The sequence below is a fragment of the Triticum urartu genome, chromosome 1 (genome assembly GCF_003073215.2).
Source record: "Triticum urartu cultivar G1812 chromosome 1, Tu2.1, whole genome shotgun sequence".
NCBI classification, from domain to species: Eukaryota; Viridiplantae; Streptophyta; class Magnoliopsida; order Poales; family Poaceae; genus Triticum; species Triticum urartu.
The window spans coordinates 561,618,628-561,625,313 of NC_053022.1; the positions used below are offsets into that span (position 1 = coordinate 561,618,628).

The 6,686-nt window shown below is 43.9% G+C and overlaps 1 long non-coding RNA gene across 1 annotated transcript; it reads right to left on the reverse strand.

Moving 5' to 3' along the window:
• Positions 1-833: 833 nt before the first annotated feature.
• LOC125530517 lies at positions 834-5,433 on the reverse strand. The gene is made up of 3 exons (XR_007292958.1): positions 2,761-5,433; positions 2,394-2,504; positions 834-2,318 (listed from the first exon to the last, which is right to left on the reverse strand). It is a non-coding gene; the product is annotated as an uncharacterized LOC125530517 (long non-coding RNA).
• Positions 5,434-6,686: the final 1,253 nt, after the last annotated feature.

Consider the following 6,686-nt stretch of genomic DNA (forward strand, 5'->3'; position numbering starts at 1 on the left):
TCTGAAGGTATTCTTCCCTCTTCTTCTTCTTCTTCTTCTTCTTCTTCTTCTTCTTCTTCTTCTTCTTCTTCTTCTTCTTCTTCTTCTTCTTCTTCTTCTTCTTCCCCAGCTCTCTGTCTCGTCATATACTGAAACTGAAACGCTGGGCATTGCCTCTCTCCCCCAGTCACTGAATGTGTTTCATTACATCTGCAGGGAGAGTACAATTTCAATGATTTTGCGAGTTACAGTTTTGTACATCTACAATTGCAACGAATGAGGCAGATCAAGACGATTCTACAAGCTGAAAATGTACTGATTACCCTTGCTGAATCAGGGCTGTGCGTAGCTTTTGACAGAGGCAAGCAATTTTCTCAACATGTCATGTTGCTTGGTAAAAACACTAGTGCATTTTAGGTCCTAATGTAAGAAACTGGTTGGGTTTTGTGGCCGCAGGTATAAACATCAGACTGTGCGCTCTCAACAAGCAAATAGATGACAGGATCATGAAGATCGAGTGGGTTCCAAGCACAAGGACATTGATCCTAGTGTCTCATTTTATCAAATCAAGATCTCTCGACATCAACTGCTCGGCAATAGATATAGAGTGAGTCTTTCTACTCTGCTACAACTGGTTTACAGTAATATGCTACTGATAGAACTGCTTTACAATCATCAGACGAATATCAAGTTTACAGTAATCATCATAGTGCTTGCTTATCAAGGAAGTACAGTAGATATAAGATCATGCCACTGGTTGATTGGTAACTTAACAGCAATACCAAGTTTTTCTTTTCCTGTAAAGGAACACACATTACAGTCACATAAATAGTTTTGTTGCTCTTCACCAACGCTAGATTTCAGATTTTTTTTCTTTTTTGAACTTTCAATGACTGTAGGAGAGTTTCCTACAGTCTCATTGTATTAAGCAAACACAGTAAATGTGTAGGAGTTACATGATTTACAAAATACACACGGGGGGCACCCCCATGCATGGGGGCTGCCCAAAGCAATAAATAAAAGAAGAAAAGGAAGGACTCTGAAAACAGGCAAAAAAGGCAAGCACTAGGCTAAGTTTTGCAACAAGGTGGTGGTGTAGCCTTCAAGCTCAGCACATGATCTGTACTTGAGCAGATCAAAGTCTTGTTTAAACCTCCTGCACCAGGCACCCCCACAAAGACTTCTACCTCTTGGCATGTCTCAACCATTCAAATCTGTCATTTCCCGCTCCCCAAGTTATTCCAAGTTTGCTCCAACACTCCCTGCAAAGGTGCACGAGAAGATCAAGTACTCTACAGTTTCATTGGATTGGGTAAGGCAAAGGGCGCAGCAGTCAGATCGCTGCGAGCCCGGTCCCACCATGTAGTGCCCGCAACCTAACATATCTTTGGTCTTTAGGCCATCTGACAGTAGCAACCAAGCCAACACTTTCAGCTTCATAACGCATCTGGACCTCCAAATCCATTTGAAGGGTTCCTGAACTGTCTGAAGAAGAATGTGTATCAAGCAGACATGTACCTAGGGCCCCAGTCATCAGTAGCCATAGTATTGATGCCAGTTTCGGCAGTCTCAGTCTGTAGTTGGGCCACCTCCTGGCGCACCTGAACTGACATTGGTAGATGTAAGCCTTCACCAAGCAAAGTGCATCGTGAGAAATTGCTTGACAGTGGCATCTTCATAAACAGCATAAGAGAAAGCTCTCGGGTAGGCATCCGAGAGTATCTGCCCGCACCACTGATTCTTCCAGAAGAGAGTAGAAACAGAGGTGATCCCGCGTTAAATTGGCATAAGGGTATTAACCCTCTCCACCAAAATGATCCACACGGGCCCGCCGCGTGCGTTACAGAACTAGTGGAGTACGTGGACCAAATCAACTCGACCCATGGCACATCATGGTGATTGTAGAATTTGTCTAGGAACTTCAGGAGAAGTGCAGTGTTTAAGATCTTGGTGTCGAGGACCCCCAGCCCCCCTTTCTGTTTTGGTTTGCACACCATCGTCCATGCAGCCAGCGAGTTTGAAGTTTCTCCTTGATCAGTTTTTCTTCTCCAGAGGCATAGGTGGCGTAGTTTGTCGAGAGGTATGCCAAGATCTTGGGAGGGATTCTAATAGAGCACATGGCATAAACTGCAAACGAGATCAGCATTGAGTCCACCAGCCTCAGTTTAGCACCATAGGACGCCATCGCTAGAGTAGATGATAATTTCCTTTCAACCTTTCAAACCAGCAGCACCAGATCTGTGACAGAGGGTTTTGTGGACGCCATTGCTAGATTTTAGATTTACCCCATATGTTGCTAGAATGTGAGCCACCATATTACAACCTCTAGAGCAAGTTACCTACAGTCAATAGACAGAAAATTCATGAGATGATTTTATTTATGTTGCAGTTCAATTAAGGAACACAATCCATACCGGCGTCGAAGGGTATTCCACGAAGTAGAGATTAAAGATGCTAAAGATGTGGAGATGTTCCAAGATATTGAGAAGGCAGCAGTGATTTCATCACAGAACAACAACAGGTACCTGTATATAAATATGGTACAAAAAATAACTATACGCACTTATATATTTCTATAAGCTAAACAAATAAAAAAATGTCAGGTTGAAGTCTATCTCTATATTCGACTTGAAGGATTTCCGCATGCTCAGATCAGTACAGGTGGAAAATATGCAATTCTTCCACAGAAGGTAATCTTTTTTATTTCTGTTAGTTACTTAATTGCATCCTAGCTAAAGTGTCTCTTTGCAAAAATAAATATCATAGTTTCATACTGACTACCTTGCAGTTCACAATATGCTGATCCTTGAGTACAGAAGGGATCAGTTCGGTCACATTCCCATACAAGTATTCTCAATACAGGAAGGATCTGCAACTAAAAGTTACAAGATTCAGATCAAGGACACAATCAATGTCGATTACATTAACCTAATGCGAGATACACTAGTTCTCAGCCAGGCCAAGAAGCCACTCGTGATAAAAAAAGTAGGTATCATACGCCCCAATACATTAACTAGGTTCTATTATTATCAATATATCATTGAAGTACGATACTAAACTGCAGCTTTTCCTGGTTCAGTTATGCAAGGATAATAAGAACAAGCAAATATTAAAAGCTTCAACCTGTGGTGTCAAATTTCTAGGCGATAATCTAATAATTATTGGATCGGCAGCTGAAGTTTCGATTTTCAATTGCAACGCTGAGCTTTTAACAGAGGTGCAATACCCTCCGCCCTTACAGCTGAAACAATTTGCGATCAATGACAGTGCCAAGATCCTGATGTCTTACTTTGCACCGGCTCGAGGTAATATTCTTTTAACTAAACTAACCCTGGTTAACCCAATATCGGGTAGTTCTGAACTTATGATAATGACATTGTTATTGCAGGCTTTGAAGGTGCACTGATCAATGTAACTAATATTTGCAACGGGAAACGGCTAGCTGAAATCAGTGCCAACCATACTGGGCTTACTGCTCAAACTGAGGAGCCTCCAGTAACACACACAGTTGCAGAGGCCCTGTCAGGGGTAACTGCCATGTTCTATGATGAGACGACAAATGAAATACTTACTGGAAATAGGTATGGAATGGTCCATGCGTGGGCCCGTGAGATATAGCGTAGGTGACTAGAAATGGCAAATCTTGCCAATGGGTTGTTTTGTTTTTGTTACCTTTTCTGGAACCTGACTGCAATGCCAAGTCCGGATGCTGTAAGAATGTTGATTTTGCAATTTAGTTTGTTTGATTTTGCAATTTAGTTTGTTTGATTTTGCAATGTTTGGATGCATGAGGCAGACAAGGTTCATGAGAGAAAAATATGCTCATGCTGCAACATGTAGGATTCTACAAAAAGAAGACATTTACAGAAAAGTTAGAGAAACGAAATGAGAGGAAAATACGCTCATGCTGCAACATGTAGGATTTAAGAGTTGGTAACTGGATGATGTTACAGCAATCCCTGATTAGTTTCTTGCATATTTGTGGACGCATTAGTGTCTCCATTTTAAAATTGTATTTTTGTTTATTATGCAGGGTATGGGCCAGAATTACCCTCTGCTGCATTAGTAATTGGATGGTGTTGCTTTCGCTTCATTTAGTAAAAGTTACAACTCAGATTAAACTGGTGTTATATCATTCAATCGTTAAGGATGTAAAAAATGAAGATGTAGAAGCTACTTTCAGATCAAAATGTTTACATCCAGGATGGTTAAAAAAATTACGTATGAGTGTTACATGTTTCTATCATACTGGATGTACAAAAAAAAAAGATTACATCCAGTTGGGATACTTGTCATGACCTGACATAACTGTACTAGTATCGCTGATGTAACAGAAACTCATGCACGATGTAAAAATACTTCTGTAAAACAGACGCTAGTTACATCGCCATATTCAAGTATTAAGGGAGGAGGGTAGTCACAGCAAGACGATAAATGCCGTGCTGGGATTAAGCCCCAAACACTTTTCATGTTTTCAGGCGTAACTAATTTGAAAAAGACAAAGACACAAACCAGATGTGGATAACCAGCAGGCAGTACGTTTGGCATCGCTGCTCATGTGGACATTATGGCATAGGACTACATCTAAATTGTTTGAGTTCTAGATGATCACATCCCAGGGCCGGCGGATGAAGCAAGACACTGTGATACGATTTTTTTGGTCATGTAATAAAATACCTAAGCAAATATTAACACACGGACACATTCAGTAAGTATAGATATAGATAACCAGATCCGTCCAGAGAACCTAATGTAAACTGATTGTGGTGACGAAAGATTTAGCAGCGGGTTATATGATAACATCCAAACCAAACTACACTTATTCTTGATGACTAGCCTATTTGAGAAACAACAAGAGGTGAATCACTATGTTTGCCGGCCAGCGTTAACAAAAAATCAAACGGAGGTTTAATAGTTGATAGTGTTGGGATCTCGGGAGGGGAGATGAAGGGAAGGAGCGAGAGGTCTCACCCGCGGAGATGAAGGGGCCATGACAGAGCGGTTGAGGAGGAACCCTCGCTGGAGACGGGCGTCAATGGGGAGACGGAGTTTGTCACCGTGTGAAATTTGGGGATTTTACGCACAGGCTGTGGTCAGGCACTCCACACCCATGGCGACCGAGAAGGAAGCACGACCCCGTCGATGTAGGAGTACATAGGAGATGACTGGAGGCGTCGGTCGTGGTCGGTATCGACGGCAGCCGGAGGGGCAGGACGGATCTGAGCTCCGGCGGGCGAGGAAGATGTCGTCGTTGGCGGCGGCGGCGACACATCTCAACTGCACGATGGGGAGGACGGATCTGGTGACGGCGGCGGGCATCTCAACGGCAAGCCGCACGAGAGAGAGAGAGAGGCCGCCGGAGCGGACACCGGAGAGTGTGAGAGCGTGGGGGAGACGTGTGGTCGGTGATGGTCGGTGGATTGCTTGCATCAGATCTTTTCTTTTTTATTTCTATTTTCACGACCATCCTTTCTTAGTTTTACTCAGTTTTTCCCTCATATAACTTTGCTCACGTTTGCCCTTCTACACTGGTCCACGCCTCATAAAAGGTCAAACCGTGTCTTACCGTCCGGTCAAAGCCTTTTGACCGTCACTACACCAGGTACGGGTGGGACCGACATGTAAGGCCGCATGTTGCATCGACGGCTCTTTCATGCACACAGTCACACGGGACCCACATTTTGGCTCCATGTGTTATTGATTTCGCGTCGACGGTTGATCCTACACAGTTTACGGCTGACACATGGGACTCATCAGTATGCAAACCTGAATCGACATCGCATGTTGTTTCCACATAAGTGACTGCTCGCGTTTTCACACACGGTGAGTCGTGTCGCCACGCCAATTAATGGTAGCTTAAGGCCGCATCCCCCCTCTCCTGTGTCATATATGCAGCCCCTCATCCCATTTCGATGCTTGCCTCTAGAGCCTTATCCGCCGCCGGCGCCACTGCAGCACAAACCCTAGCCCTTCTCTCCCTCCTCCCCTTCCGCATCCATGGCGTGGTCGCGCGGAATCACTCTCAGTGAAGCAGATCTTTTCGCCATCTACGACATCTCGGCGCTGCCGGACACACTTCTGCCGGTGGGATGGCTTGTGAGTGTGAGGGTCTTCTGGTGGTGCCTATCCCCGCCGTCGGTACGGTCGCCTTTGCGCGCGCCGTCTGTAGGTTTCTAGCAGGTCTAACACCGGAGGAGAGGGCGCATCTAGACTTTGATCCTAACAGCCCATTATGGCCACACGTACTCGACCAGGACCACGCCGCTCGGATCCAGCACTTCGACGGCCCTAACCCGATGCCGCACTTAAACATCGCTGGGCAACGTGCCTTCTGGGTTGGCCTTAGCTTTGAGGTCGTCATTGCCACATGTTGCTCGCAGGTTGAAGAAGAATATTAGTTTCGGATTTGCGAGTAGGGCCGCGCCGAACTTGACGACTTATTTGGATAAAATATGTATGAATTTGTATGCAAAAACTGGACTGTATTTCGAATTTCTTGCATGCATTTGGAATAACTCATAATTTGTATGAATTTCATTTGAATATGTGCGCAAATTTGTATGATTTTTCATGCAATTTTGACATCAATCCGAGAAAATTATATAAAATGACAAATGACTCGAAAATGGAAATTCTTTTGCATGGAGGCCTTTTATGTTCAATGGCTTGTGGGAAAAATGATAAACTGACAATACCACAAATAAAAA